The sequence below is a fragment of the Mus pahari genome, chromosome 20 (genome assembly GCF_900095145.1).
Source record: "Mus pahari chromosome 20, PAHARI_EIJ_v1.1, whole genome shotgun sequence".
In the NCBI taxonomy this organism is placed as follows: domain Eukaryota; kingdom Metazoa; phylum Chordata; class Mammalia; order Rodentia; family Muridae; genus Mus; species Mus pahari.
In genome coordinates this window covers 22,620,965-22,637,174 of record NC_034609.1, presented here as the reverse complement: position 1 = coordinate 22,637,174, position 16,210 = coordinate 22,620,965, and the positions used below count along the sequence as shown (strand labels likewise).

The window sequence follows — 16,210 nt, the reverse complement described above, 5'->3', positions numbered from 1 at the left end:
TAGGCAAAACCATAGAGCGAGATATTTTGACAATAAGCCCGGGTACAGAAGCAAAACCAGCCTGTTAAACAAAGTAGATTGTAAAGAAATGTGTACATAACATTTCGGAAATAGGTGGCTTGGGGGTGTGGTTTGTGGTATATTTTATGGTTATGGGAGTAGGGAGTACCGCAGTTCTGAGAAACAGAAACTTGCGTTTTATAGTAAACAAAAATTTAACTTTCCTAGAGACTCAAAATGGCTCTTTGTAACCAAATGGAGAAGGGTTGGGTTTTCACAGATACTTTGTGAGCAATCAAAAGCAACATGAGTTTTAAAAATCATTACTGTTTCTAAGCATGTGGATATATTTTGTCCCTTCAAATTCATAAAAGGTTTGAGCATGAACATACTGAACTAAGAGGGTGGAAACTTACTTTATTGTGTTGTTTAGAGACAATGCTTCAGATAAATACTTGTATCATATTTCTTATATGTATTTGTGTGTGTGTGTGTGTGTGTGTGTGTGTGTGTGTGTATACAAACCACAATGTGATATAGCCAAGGGAAGCCCTCAAATAAAACGCGCAACTTGCTTTTTAGTAATTCAGTTTGAAACTGTCTGAGCTTAGTATATCCAGTTAATAATCAAGTTTTCTGCTTTGGGTCAGTTCCACAAAACTGAAGGGCTTATCACTCATAAACCTGGTAGCTTGCATATTTACTTCCTTGGCTGTTTATAGACACAGTTACCAATGACACAGGAAGTAAAAAGTAATGGTTTTCTTTTCTTATCTTGTCTTGTCTTTTCTCTTCTCTTTTACTTTGGAAAAGGAGGTTATTTCTTCACAAGGTAACATACAGAAAGACAGAGCCCAAAACTAGGCTTTGTAGCAGAAATTATGATTCTAAGTCAGACTGGAGCATCTCCTTCATAGAAATGATGGGAGTCTTATGGAAGTAACCACTGGAATGCAATTTAACAACTACAAGGAGTTGTTCCAAGCTCTCAGCAGCCATCTACTCTTTGCTGCATCACTGAATGGCTTTCCCATTTACCATGTCCTTCAGGAGACTGGAACAACAACAAAAAAATGTCTCTGGATGCCGATAATTCCATCTGACCCCAGTCCAGCAACCAAATTTTCTTTTATATGAACATCCTAGAAAGCTGTTATCTGATACTGACTTTAAAAAAAATAAGTAGATAAGACAGGTGAAAGGGAAGGGTGATCTTTTGAGCAGTGCCAGCTGGAGCCATTAGGCTGGGTCACAGAAAAGCATTTAACTTCCAGTTGTTCTTAAGTGTATTGATTTTCCCCACCACAGAACCCCTATGGCAGGCCCAATGGGCAGCTGACCTCCACTGACCTGCCACATCAGCCCCTTCTGCAGTTTAATAACTGTCAGCTTCTCACAATCTTTTCAGAGTAAGGACTTTGGGCATGGGAAATGAACACTGAAAGACTGTCTCGTTCTCCCTGAGTAATAACCTCTTCATGCTTCTTATGTGTAAGCTCATTTGCACAGACACTTATAAAAGGAGACTAAGCAATATTGCAAATACCCCAACAGGTAAAATAAGGTTAGAAAGGAACCATCTTGTCTAGCTAAAGCTACATCCATTATGTTTGTATCCTCTGACATAAATATTCACTCAATTCATAATACATACATCTCCCAAAGAAGCTCTTCATAGTACACATGCAGGTAGGCACAGTGCATCTTTCAAGACCAGCCTTGAGTGGACAATAATGAGTTGTATATATATATATATATATATATATATATATATATATATATATATATGAGTTTTCTTTTTATTGTTCCATAAAAAGAGCAGCGTAACTACTATTTCACTGTATTAGATATTGTAAGTGATCTAGAAGAGATTTAGACTACACAGTGAGAGGTAAATCAGTCATGTGCTAATTCTACCCAGCTGTGTATCTGGGACTTTGCTATTCATAGATTTTGAATGAATTCATTTTGAAGAATGAAAGGTTCAACAAACTAATCCTATGGTCTCTTAATTAATAAGAAAATTATAATAAATAATAATATAATTAATTTACATTTTATAATAAACAATATTATTAAATTAATAATAAGGTGGGATTTTCATTGCACTGTTCTGTTGATACAAAGATTTAAGCATACTAGATTTCTCTTTCCCACTCCTATTTTTATGTCAGCCCACATTTGTATCTATGGTTTTACATTCTGTCCATTCTCAGGGAAGAGATAATAGGAGAAAATACATTTGAACATGCCTACCTAGTATAAAATATCTTTTTATTAAATGAGAAACCATGGAGATAATTTGTTGAACTGTTCATTCTTTCAGTCATCCAACCAGCCAATTCAGTTTTCATGTGTCTCTCAGGCACTGAGCTGAATGTCAGATATAGACAGATCAAAGGCTTTACTTTCAGAGGTCCATCAACTAATGGAAAATAGTTAGAAGGGCAATTTTCTAATAACAGCATAAGAACTCCAAAGCAAAAGTTGTACAGTTTGGCTTTTCCATATTTGTCTCAAGTCCCATTCTTTCCAAACACTCTTTCAAAAACAAAATATTACTATTCTATTTTATAGCCAAGGCAATCAAGGATCAGAGATATTAAAAGGCACAGGGTAGAGCACTGCAATTAAGAATGTGGAACCCAAGGCACATAACTATGTAAATAAAAATCAACTATGACTTTTTAAGCTCTGCAAGACATTGACTGACTAATTTTCTTTTTATTTACACTAAAGAGTTAAGTCAACTTTCCTCATTAGAGTCGTAAGCACAGAAGGTGAGGTCAGTGTTGAAACTCTCAGGTCCTGGACTTTCTTTCTACTGTCAGGCAATTGTCTTACCCTTCTTCTTTTCAGTATGTGTTTCTCTGGGTATGATTGTTGGCCAAGACTTGACCTATCCTTTGGATGGCAGGCATGACCTTGTACCAACCATTGTTCTCAAGATTTCCATCTCTGTTCCATCTCTCTGAAACCGAAGTTAGATATGGTTAATGAAAGCATATTGTGTAAAATCATGTGCTTATACAGTGAGAGGTGTTGTCAGTTAAGGCATATCCCAACAACAGGTAATTACTGATGACTAGTTCTTCTGAGAATAGCTTAATATTTGACATGGATTTGATATTATGATATAGCTTAATATTGATATTTTAGAGGTATAACAAGGGTAAGTGAAAGACATGAGAGTAGACCCTGAACCCGTATAACACTGGTTGTCATTCTTGAGGGATGAGGGACTGGCAATAAGAAGACAGAATAAACAGGGCAATTGCCATATGCCAACACAGACCTAACTGAATGACTTACTAGAAGACTCTAGGTAATATGATCCAAGTTCTGTATGCCCCTGAAATGGCCCCAGTCCTTGGATTTATCTTATAGATCTTCTTAAGAAATAGACTCCTTTGTGTTAGATTTCTTAGTCTATATCAGCAAAGTAACCCAAATCATGTAATTCATAACCTGCAAAATTACAGTCTTGAGTGACTGTGAAAATCAAGGTTACAAACAGGTCATGTGTCCCCTGAGACCTGATTATGTCTTTTGTTGGCTCTTCCTGACTTTCAGTCATCAGCTTGAAGATGAGGGTGAAGACCCAACGTTTCCTTCTCCATTTACTGCCTTCAAGTTTTTCCTTGTCCTTCTTGTGAAGCGTATGGTGGTTTAAATATTAGGTACCGTCTCATAACCTTATATATTTAAATACTTGTTCCCCAATGTGTAGTGCAACTTCAGAAGATTGGGAAACATTCTGGGGATAGAACCACATTATAGGAAGAAACTCGATAGCAGTAGACCTTGGAGGTTGATAGCTTGGCTCCACTTTCTGTTTGTTTCCTCCTGACTACAGATGCAATGTGACCCACTGCCTCATGCTCTGTCATGCTACACATACCACGATATATAGATGACACTCTTTAACTGTAATCCAAAAACATAAACCTTGTTCACTTAAGTTGCTTCTTGTCATGTAAATGGGCTCAGAAATGAGAAAAGAGACTTTAACACCTACATAACCTCTCTATATCTTAAAATAGTAATCTATGTAAAATTAGTCAAACAATTATACCGTGTAATCTTCCAATTGTGAAAAATGATTTCTGGGTATAATATTTCAAATAAATTTAAAACCTTCCTGTAACATTTAACTTTCTTTTGTTAATGGAGAATGTTCAAATGTTTAGAAGGATTTACACACACATACACAAGGATAATTAGGTTATCAGTAATACTTTTAATAAATCCACAAAGCTATACTTCAAGGTAAAAATGATTTATAGTGTTTGGGTATGGCTGGAAAATTGCTCAGTGTGTAAAGATTCTGCTGCCAATCCTGAGGACCTGAGCTTTGTCAATGTCTAGAGCCCATACTTTGGACGGAGAGAATCAGCTCTGGAAACTTGTTGGCTGACCCTCCAGAGACAGGACGTTTATCCTCATGTACACACATAAATAAATAAGTAAATGTCTAAAAACATAAAAATTATTTTCAATATTTGTATTGATGATTGTAAAATCTACTAAAGCCAGAATTGAAATGGTAATTTAATTATAAAATTCAGTGAATGATTTATGTTTTTTATTTTATTAAAATATATATTTACTCTTACTCATTAATATGTTATCTGTCTCCATGTAAGAAAGTAAGAGTGAACTCAGGTGCCTTCAGAGGCTAGAATAGGCCTTCTGTTCCTCTCAGACTGGTATGATAGGCAGTGATGAGCCAACTGATATGTGTCCGGGGAAGCAAACATTGGTACTTTACAGGCTCATAACCACACTAGGTCCTGTCCTAAGTCGTGAGTTTCTACATTCTAGCTTTTGTGTTCTGTCATCCATGCTGAGGGGGAGGATTGCGATGGTGATGCCTTTGGTCTTGAATCATTTCCGCTTCTGTAAGTAACCCCATAAAATTCTTTGTTCACCAATCAGGCAGATATACATTTAAGAATTTTCTTTAAGGTAGAAGTGGTTCTAACCCAATTTCCTTCCTATCTTCATACTAATTCAGTTTCCAATGAAGAAAAAGAAACCCTACCAAGCACTATGAAACTGCAGATTTGAAAAGGATACAGTTAAGCTATGGGTAAGGTTGAAATTATTTCCAAAGTTATCTTACACAGTGTGAAGTTAGGTTAGGCATCAGTTACCAAACCTATCCCTGGGTTTGTGTCTGTGGGGCCATTTCCAAAAAGGTGCAGCAGAGAAGGGAAGAAACAAGAGGATGTAGATAAAATTATGTTGAGTGGTTGGCACCATCACAGGGCTGTGGTTCCTGACTGAAGAAGAAGGAAAAAAGAGAAAATTAAGCTAAATACCAGCATCCATTCATCTCTCACTGCTGCTGGGTTGAGTACCATGAGACAGTTCACTCCATGTTCTTGCCACCAGGAGTTCCATCTTCTTGAATCCTGAGCATAATTAATAATAATAATAATAATAATAATAATAATAATAATAATTTGAAGTGGGATGGCCCTTGATTGATTGATTGATTGATTGATGTGCATTAGTATTTTGCTTGCATGCCTTTCCATTTGAGGGTATTGGATTTTGGTGTTACAGAGAGTTGTGAGCTGTAATGTAGGTACTGGGAATTGATCCTCTGGAACAGCAGTCAGTGCTCTTAACCACTTGGGCATCTCTCCATCCATGATGAGGATGATGATGATGATGATGATGATGATGATGATTGATGATGATATTAAAATACATTTTTTTCTTTAGGCTTGTTTGTCAATTATTTTGTCAGAGCAATGCACACACACACACACACACACACACACACACACACACACCAAAAACAAAAACAAAAAAACCAAAACTAATATATAAATAATGTCTTGTGGTTGGGGATTTGACAAATGAAAGGAATTTGTGGTTTCAGGTTCAAGATGTAAACGCTTTTCTCTCATCCTCTTTGCCCATAATTTCATTTCAGCTCCAAAAATAGCTGTATCTCTCAGACTGGAGAAGACATTGTTATCCACACTACACTTAATCTAAAATAGTTAGATGAGTTATTTGGGTGAGTCAGTTTTAGAATTTTCTCTCTGTGTTTTAAATTTGTGGGTTTTTTTTTTTTTTTTTTTTTTTGGCATAAAATCGCAAGGCAGTGACTATTTCAAGGGACGGGATCCAAAGGCTGGGGTTCTGCATGTATTGGCAGCTCTGCTTCTCCACATGCCGCATGGGAGAAGCCAGGGCTCGGGGAGAAAGAACGATGCCAACAGACTACAGCAGGCAACGGTCCACACCATAGCAAACTGGCAAGACGGTCCTCTCCGGACACAGAAGCTCTTTGCTCTCTGTAAGGTGATTGAACCTTCCCTGGAGTAAGAAACTATTATTTGCCATAGGAGAATGTATATATGTTTTAACTTCCTTACTTATTTCCCTTTACAATGCAGCCAAATATCAGGTATCATGAGAAAAGAATTGCAGAAGATAAGTTTCGCTCTGAAGACTGCCAGATTGTGAAGAATAGATCTAAAGCAGGAGACATGATTATAAGAGTGACCCAGAGCCAGAAGTCAGACTTTCATAGCTTCTCTTAGTAATATGGGATATATTGTGTAAGTAATGCAGAGAATCTGATGGAATCTCGGCGGAGGTCTAGTAACATCGATTCATGTGTTTAAAAGCAACACTCGAATGGACATGAGAAAAAAAAAAAAGGTTGGTATACAGCAAAACCAAAAGCAAGAATTCATTTTGGAAGTTACTATAATAGCCGTCATGAGACTCGAAGGCTGGAACATGGTGAGGTACCATAAGGAGTATAGAAGAGGCAACTGAAAATAGTAAGCAGTTTGGCAGGACATGTTGATCTAACTGTGGAGCTTTTCCTGAGTCGGATCTATATATTCCCAATGTCATATCATAAAGGCACAGTCCAAAAGTTATTACCCATAAGCCAGATTTGAATTGGCACACGTAAACGATCTCCATTTTTTTTTTTTTTTTTTTTTTAAGATTAGTGGTTAGGGAAGAATTTTCATCTTTGCCCACAGACACGAGTACATCTTCAGGCCTGCAATGGAGTATCTCCGGATGCATATATGTGAACAGGTCACAGCCATTGCCCCAGAACACAGAGAGCGATGGCTCCTCCCTCAGAGAAAGGAATTACAAAAAATTGTAGACAGATCTTAGAGATGGTGATAATGCAAGGTAAAAATTGATGACAAGCAAATGGACTGCCTTCCGTTGGTGGCCATCTTCCTTTACCTGCAGATACCTCTAAATGCCACCTCAAAAGGAATCACACCCGTTGCTAATTTCAAAGCAGTCAATCTAGTCCAGTGGTCACTAAATCTGTAACAGCACCTGTTTTCAACAAGTCCTTAATTTTTAAATGAGTAAGAGGACAATATCCAAACTGGCGCCCTGGCTGTCTGGGCAAAGGCAGAGAATTACATTGCCTTTGTACACTGAAATAAAATTATGGTTTTAATAATGAAACAAACAAACAAACAAACAGGCATGCAACAACAAAAACATGAGGGAAGATCCTGCCTACCAGACAGATCCTCTCTGATCCATCACCAGTTCTATGTGTTTCATGGAGGTGCAAGAACTAAGCAGAATGCTGGAGGAGACATTTTGCAGGAGCGTGATGTGCTGGGCTTGGCTGAGATTACAGTCTTCTACTTTCTATCTATTTGTTTCCTGCTGCTTTCCGTGGTCATTCACAAGCCCATATAAGTTCCTCGTGTTAAGTGATATTTATGTTTCACATTCCCTTGTTTTCCAACAACTGATGTATGATGTACATTGTCTGAACACTGGAATGCATTTACATACATGTACAAGTTCGTAAGAATTAACTTAGGATAACTTTTTTGTGGAATTTTCTTATTTGTGTCTTTAATGTAATCATCATGCTCAATCATAATACCATTTTACAAATGAAGCAACAGATAAGAACAAATAATTACAAGGATTTGTATCTTCATTTTAGTATTGAAAATGGTAACCTCATATGGTGTGTTGTTCTGTTCATCACACTAGAATTGAAGCTCAGTGAATTTTACACAAATATTTGGTAGAAAACAGGTTAAGAGACAAGAAAAGTACAACCTTATGAACTTAGATATTTTGCCTTAGTGCCCACAAAGGAATGGGCTATAATAGTAAAATGTGTTAGTTAGGAACCTAAAGCTTGTCAAAAGTCTGCTTCAATGATTTAAGTGAACAGTGTTAATTTTGCAGTTGGGATGAGATATTCATATTTAGAAAGAAAGGTACATCTAATAGGTTGGTGATACAGTTTGATAGATTGTTTCTTTGAACTTTATTACTATTTATTATTATTATCATCATTATTATTATTAAACATTCTATCTTCTGCAAGCCCTATGGTGCTCAGTGAATGACCCCCAAACTGAAACACGTGTTAGACCACGGAGGCCAACAGCAGATGTTTGGTAAGTGAGGTTTAAATGGAAAACTTTCTCAACAATTTCTCTTGATTGTTTTTGAATTTCAGCAAAAACACACATCTATCTGAACTGCTACTTTTTGGAGATGGAAACTATAATGTTGGAAGAACTGCCTTCCGCTCAGTGACCATTTATTATTCAAGTTTTAATCAAATTGACCGCTTTATTTTGTCAATAATTTTCGCACAGATTTTGATTCCAATCACACCTGATATCTGTGATAGAAAAGGGGGACAGGAAAGGCACATCATGTGAGAAGCCACTCCGGGAGGATTTTTTTTTTTTTTTTTTTTTTTGCAGATAAATATTTGTAATGTAATTACAGATCTATCATCAGCCCCACTATAATTTACTGTCAATCACCAAGCTGATGATAGGATCTTCCTTCAGACGTATAACTCTAGTACACTGCAATTATCTCCAGGATGAATCTTCATGCTCACTCACCTCCCAGCACAGAACTCTGTGGAAAGTAGCACTCGCATCAGATATTTTCCGGTGCTCCACAGTGTAGATCCATCTCCACCTTCACCCAAACTTGCTGTGTGTTTGAGACTCAGTTTACAGTGGCAGGAATAGAAGTTAATGCATGCTCCTACTCTCCCTTTTCCGGACACATGTCCCTCTCCTGAATGACAGGTGGCAGAAAGAATTTGACAATTAAAAGGCTATAAATACTTTATTGAAGTGCCGTTGAAATGCACTTATATATAGTGGATTTGAAGTCAGAGATTTATTTTTTCTCCAAAACATCTCTGAAAAAGTACGCCTTCTCTGTCCTCATCGCCCCCTCTCTTTATCAAATAGATTATAGCTTAAGTTATTTTCCCTCTTTAATATATCCAAATCCATGTACTAATGAATATGTATTCTTCCCTTGCCAAATTAAAAAGGAAATCATGTTAATATTTATACAACAATATTGTACAATAACCACATTACTTCTTATTGTCAAATTACTACATGTTATTAATGGGAAGAAAAACTTCCCATGGTTACTTAAATATATTAGTGTGGATCCACATGGTTATAACCTTCATGTTTGTTTAATTGTCAGAAAGTTATTTTAGCAACCTGCTTTATATTATTATTATTATTATTATTATTATTATTATTATTATTATTATTATTATTATTGAGTCTTCTGAAGAATGAATTCAGCATCTTGTCCGTCAGTCAAACACAGAGATACAGGAAAAACATTTCTAAGCTGATCTTAAAGAATGTGTATTAAATTTTATTAAACAAACAACAGCTAGAAGGAAGCACAGTTGTGAAAGAGGCAGCACCTTACATTTTATAAACATTTAAAGAATACATTCAAACTATACATTATAGGAGAGAAAAATCTCGAGTAGATTGTTGACACAGTTTCAAGTCAATATAGCAGATAACATGATGATATCAGTACATTTTAAACAACTTATGATTTGCTTACATTGGTCTGGAGTTGCACATGGATTAATTAATTTTTGTCTTTACCATTCTTCACAGTAGATTACGTACAGGTGACCTGGGCCTGCAAGTTCGGTGCCACAATTATCTTATAGCATGTACATCTCCTCCAACTTCTTCTACCTGAATCTGTTTCTTGAAGGTATCAGTTCATGGAGCCAAAGCCTCATTCCCTTCCCCTGTGCAGGACTTTTCTAACCTCTTGAAGAGAAGGGGTGCTTCCATCATTCTACTCTCAGTATCTGAGCTTCTTGTGAGGGTGTTGACCATATCTCATCACACTGGTGGTTTGGTTTCTTTGTTTTTAAGGGAAATTTTTTTTATCAGTGCTAGCCTGGAAATGTTGCTTTTCAATTCTCTCAATCTTTCCCAACCATCTTTCCCCCCATTTTTACTTTCCAAAGGTTCCATTGGTATATAATCACCACCACTGGGAAACTCCTTATCTCAAATGGATTACTCAGTTTCCCCCATGTTAACCAAATGACGTGTTCTGGGTGCATGATCTGCGGTTGATCATCATCTTCTAACCCCTGAAGTTGTGGTGTTTTCCTGTCCCCCAGGTTCTTACCCTTTAGGGATATCTGGTCATGATTGAGGACAAGGTCACAGATGAATCACCAAGACATTCACCATCGAGCACAGAAATGTGGGTGTCACAGCTGCTTCTCCAAGGCCCTGAAACACAGCCTTTCACATCTGTTCATAAAGTAGCCTGTCTGATACACACACTGTTGTAATAAATGTTCTTATGTTCTCTGAATGCTTGCTTTCAGTCACGAACTGGCACATACTCAAGGAAAGAATGGCAGTGTACCTTTATGGGCACTTTTGGTTCATTTCCGTCAATATAGTCAAACAAAAAGAAATTGCCTTACTCTTTATAATATGTTCTGTAGTGTGTTTAAACTTGTAAAATATCCCTACAGATGACAAATTGTAATCATCACACAAAACCACAGCCGCGGTTCAAGGCCTGTCTCAGTGTTCCACTGACATTCACCTTTCTTAGAAATGTTTAAAGCGTTTTAGGAAAATGGAGCTACACAAACAGGCTTATCCGCAATAAAAAAAAATCGTTGATTCTGAGAGAGAGAGAGAGAGAGAGAGAGAGAGAGAATGGTGCTTTCTCCCCGCAGAATGTTAAGAACTGTGTGAAATTAAGCAGATATAGAGGTAAACAAACTACAAGCTTCTGTGAAAAACTAAAAACCAACACGGAGCAAAGAAAAACTAAAGACTTACTAAATGTACACAGGAACACTACTTACATTTCAGAATTGCCAGAATACCAGAAAAAAGATAAGAAAAAAATGCACATAAAACCCAATGAACTCATTGTGCTATGACTATGAAAATATTAGTTTCAGGACATTAAAAGGCAAAGCAGGTGTTCTGGCTTCTACAGCTAAGTAACTAGGTTTTGTTTGTTTGTTTGTTTTGGTTTTGGTTTTTTTTTTTTTGTCCTACCCAAACCTCTGCCATGATATCAAGTTAGTCTCGTGATCCAGGAGGGAAACCTGCAGATATCTTAGCCATCCTGTATACAATGGCATTGAACCTGACACAAAGAAGACATCTGGAACAAGAATCAACAAGTTTCATTCGAAGGACCATGAAGAAACCTTGAACAGATTTTCTCTGAGCGCTGTACCCATGAGCAAATATGCAAACCAGTGAAATGATAAACCGTGTGTACTGTACTGTTCTTTAGTAGTCAGACTATTAAGAAAAATCAGGAGCTGCAAGGACCATGGCATGCAATTGTTCTATCCTCTTTTATTGTAGTGAATCCTGCAGGCCAGAAAATGTGCTAACCATTTCCATGTGCTACAGGGGATTCTTCACAATTTCCCTTAAATTTTGACATTTTTCCTAAAAGTTATTAATGATAATCTCTGTCTCATATAAGACTTAAAGTCATATTTAAGAGATTATTGGTGCTTTTCTTTTTCTTCTTTTTATGGGTACATGTACATGGTGTGGGGGGGCATCTGTGTGTGTGTGTGTGTGTGTGTGTGTGTGTGTGTGTGTGTGTGTGTGTGTGTGTGTGTGTGTGTGTGTTTCTCAGCTAACAGAAAAGTGGAGGGCCTTAGGCAAGGTCAAGGAATCCTTCCCTCTTCTGTTTTGTGTTTGTTTTTATTTGTTTTTGTTTTGTTTTGTTGTGTTTTGTTTTTTTTTAAGCAGCATTTCTTAGTTAAACATAGATCTCCTTAATGGAGTTATTCTCATTAGATAGCTTGTGTGCAAATCTTTTCTTTGTCTTCCTTTAAACTGGAAAGGCTAAAATTAGAGTAAGTTGTCATTCTCACCTAAAAATTTCCATGGCTTTTGGCTTCTGCTAATGGGGTAGATTCTCTTGCCTTGTATATTTTTATCATCTCAGCAAACACCTCCAGGACCCACCCAGTTGGTAGACACATGATCCTTCCACAATAACGTGCCAAGCACCAGAAATATCTGCACCAAGTTCTTAAGTCATACTTTGTCATTTTGCCTCTGCTATTATTTCAGGGTCATCAAAGATCGTGAATGATTTAACTACCCTGGGGAGGATCAACACATGAGTTGGGAGAATATGATTCCTTCTACAAAACGTACATCCCCTCAACCCTCTTAGTAATACACTTACAGAAAGGTGGGAAGACCAAAAGCTAGTATCTGCAGAGGAGTGGAGAATTTTCTACTTTAAATTTAGTAGCTTTCCTCTTTAGCTAAATTGATGCATAACCAAAAATCACTGTGAAAAAAATAACATGAACAATTTGTGATGTCTTTGAGAGATCACAATTAATAACATAAATACAACCTCTCTGGGTGAATAAGTGTGTATTCCTTGAGCTTCCCCCCCCCCAACCTGTGTTTAGTCTTTCAGACATAGTGACTTTGATTGGATAGGTGTTATAATTATAGTCTCAGGAACTGTTCTACATTTCCCATATTCTGCTTGTGACAAGAAAACAGGGGGCATAAACAGAACCATGGGGAGGGGAACATAGAAAATAAATTCAGTGTGGAAATGAAAAATCCCTTGCTGTATTATTATAAGCATTGTCCTTTAACAGAAGAGGTATGTTTCTACATGCCCATGAAGATAAAATAAATCGTTTTGGAATGTTCTATAAGGCACAGCTACAAAAGTAATGTGCTTCGTAATGATGGTAGAACTCATCACCATCCATCATATGGTGTGTTTATGAAGGACATCCAAATTTTAATTAGCTTATGCTAAATGGCTTTAGTATCCATTTAAGCAAAATGTGACACTTGGTAGCCTTGTTTTGATGGCCTCTAGGAACAATAACTCATGAAGGACAATCACCAGGAGAATTGATTCATCAGTGGACAACAATTCTGATAGGAATCAGGAAACCATGTACAAATGGGGCTGAGAGAAGAGAAAAAAAAAACATTTTAAATGAGAGAGCTAAGAATTCTCAGTGGTAGTAAATTAAAAACATCTAACCCCTGCAAAAAAAAAAAAATGACAATTACCACACAGACTTATCATGTCTGGAGACATGGCATGGCATATAGATATTCTATATTGTGTCCTGTATATGCCTTATTATATATAATTTTGTTATGTATGATTCTAAGCCACACACTTAGAAAGGCCTTTATTCAAATTCTGCTTCCATTGCTAAATAGTAATAGAGTGAGTTGTTTCTCATTAGAAACTAGCGACTTGTTTCTCATTATAAAAAAGGAAATAGAAGAAATGACTCCTGTATTTCTACTTTAAAGTTTTTACAAAAAGTTAAAGCTGTGCATTTACTAATTAAATTTTATTCTTGTTTTTTTTTTCTGGCTTTTTTTTCTTTTGCACTTCATATTTTATCTTACCCCCAACCACCCTCCAACTGTTCCACATCCCATACCTCCTCCCCATAGCCCTGTCTCCACATGGAAGACCCCACCCCCAACCCACATGACCTCTAAACTCCCTAGGGTCTCCAGTCTCTTGAGGGTTAGGTGCATCATCTCTGAATGAACACAGACCTGGCAGTCCTCTACTGTATGTGTGTTGGGGGCCTCATATCGTCTGGAGTATGCTGCCTGTTTGGTGGTTCAGTGTTTGAGATATCACAGAGGTCCAGATTAACTGAGACTGCTGGTCCTCTGACAGGACCGCCCTTCTCCTCAGCTTCTTTCATACGTCCCTAATTCAACAACAGGGGTCAGATGCTTCTTTCCATTGGTTGGGTGAAATTATCTGCCATCTGACTCTTTCAGCTGCTTGTTGGGTCTTTCAGGAAGAAGTCATGATAGATCACTTTTGTGAGTCCTCCATAGCCTCAGTAATAATGTCCAGCCTTGGGATCTCCCCTTGAGCTGGGTTCCACTTTGGGCCTGTCACTGGACCTTCTTTTCCTCAGGCCCCTCTCCATTTCCATTCCTGTAATTCTTTCAGACAGGAACAATTATGGGTCAGAGATGTGACTGTGGGATGGCACCCCTCCTCTCTCACTTGATGTCCTGTCTTCCTGCTGGAGGTGGGCTCTGTAAGTTCTCTCTTCCTACTGTTGGGAATTTCATCTAAATTACCTCCCTTTGAGTCCCCAGAGTCTCTCACCTCCCAGGTCTCTGGTACATTCTGGAGAGTCCACCAAACCTCCTATTTCCTTAGGTTGCCTGTTTACATTCTTTCTGCTGGCCCTTAGGGACTCAATTCTTTTCCCTCACCCAATACTAGATTAGGGTCCCCTCTCTCCACCACCCCTGCTTTTTCTTCCCTCCCTCCCTCCTTCCCTTCCTCCCTCCCCACTTGTGATTGCTTTCTTCTCTCTCTAAAGTGTAACTGAGGCATCCTCACTTGGGCACTTCAGCTTATTGAACATTTTGAGTTCTGTGGACTGTATCTTGGTTATTCTGTATTTTTTTTTTTTTTGCCTAATATTCACTTATTAGTGTGTACATACATTTGGGTCTGAGTTACCTCTCTCAGGATGATATTTTCTAGATACCCCTTAATATCAAAAGTATTGGAGAGATCAGGAATTCAAGGCCAATATCTAAACATAATAGAAGCAATTTACTACAAACCAACAGCCAATATCAAATTAAATAGAGAAATACTTGAAGCAATTCCATTGAAATTGGTGACAAGACAAGGATGACCACTCTCCCCATATCTATTCAATATATTACTAGAAGTGTTAGGTAGAACAATAAAACAACCAAAAAGATCAAGGAGATACACATTGATAAAGAAAAAAATAAAGCTATCACTATTTCGAGATGATATGATAGCATACATAAGCAACCCCCAAAATTCTACCAGAGAAGTTCAGCTGATAAACAACTTCAGCAAAGTTTGTATAAAGTTAACTCAAATAAATCAATAGCTTTCCTTTATACAAATGATAAACAGGCTGAGAAAGAAATTAGGGAAATAACTCCCTTTACAATAGCCACAAATAATATAAAATATCTTGGGGTAACTCTAACCAAACAAGTGAAAGACCTGAATGACAACAACTTCAAGTCTCTCAAAAATGAAATAAAAGAAGATCTCAGAAAATGGCGAGATCTCCCATGCTCATGGATTGGCAGAATTAACATAGTAAAAATGGCCATTCCCACTAAAGGCAATTTATAGATTAAATGCAATCCAAATCAAAATCTCAATACAATTTTTCAAGGACATGGAAAGAACAATTCTCAAATTCATCTGGAATGGCAAAAAAGCCAGAGTAGCAAAAACACTTCTTAACAAAAAAAGAACAGCTGGGGAAATCACAATTCCTGACATCAAGCTTTACTACAAACCAATAGTGATAAGAACTGAATGGTGTGTTGTATGACAAGAGAGAAGTTTAGCACTCTCCTTGACAAGGATGGAAGAGGCCCTTGGGCCTAACATCACACATAGGGTTAAGGCATTGGCACCTACTTCATGGCATTTAAAATATTCCACTGTATTTTGGAAGTAGAAACAATAAAGAAAACACAAAGGGAGACAACCTGGAGATAGAAAATGTAGGAAATAAATCAGGAGTCATAGATGAAAGCATCACCAATAGCTTACAAGGGATGGAAGAGAATCTCAAGTGGAGAAATTTCCATAGAAAACACGGACACAACATGAAAGAAAATGCAAAATGCAAAAAGATCCTAACTCAAAACGTCCAGGAAATCCAGGACACAATGAAAAGACCAAACCTAAGGATAATAGGTATAGATGAGAATGAAGATTTTTAAATTAAAGGGCCAATAAATGTCTTCAACAAAATTGTAAAAGAAAACTTCTCTAACCTAAAGAAAGTACAATGAACATACAAGAAGCTTACAAAAGTCCAAAT

At 37.2% G+C, this 16,210-nt stretch overlaps 1 non-coding gene across 1 annotated transcript; it reads left to right on the top strand.

Moving 5' to 3' along the window:
• The first annotated feature begins 15,701 nt into the window (after window positions 1-15,701).
• LOC115062713 lies at window positions 15,702-15,833 on the top strand. The gene has a single exon (XR_003842645.1). It is a non-coding gene; the product is annotated as a U6atac minor spliceosomal RNA (small nuclear RNA).
• Window positions 15,834-16,210: the final 377 nt, after the last annotated feature.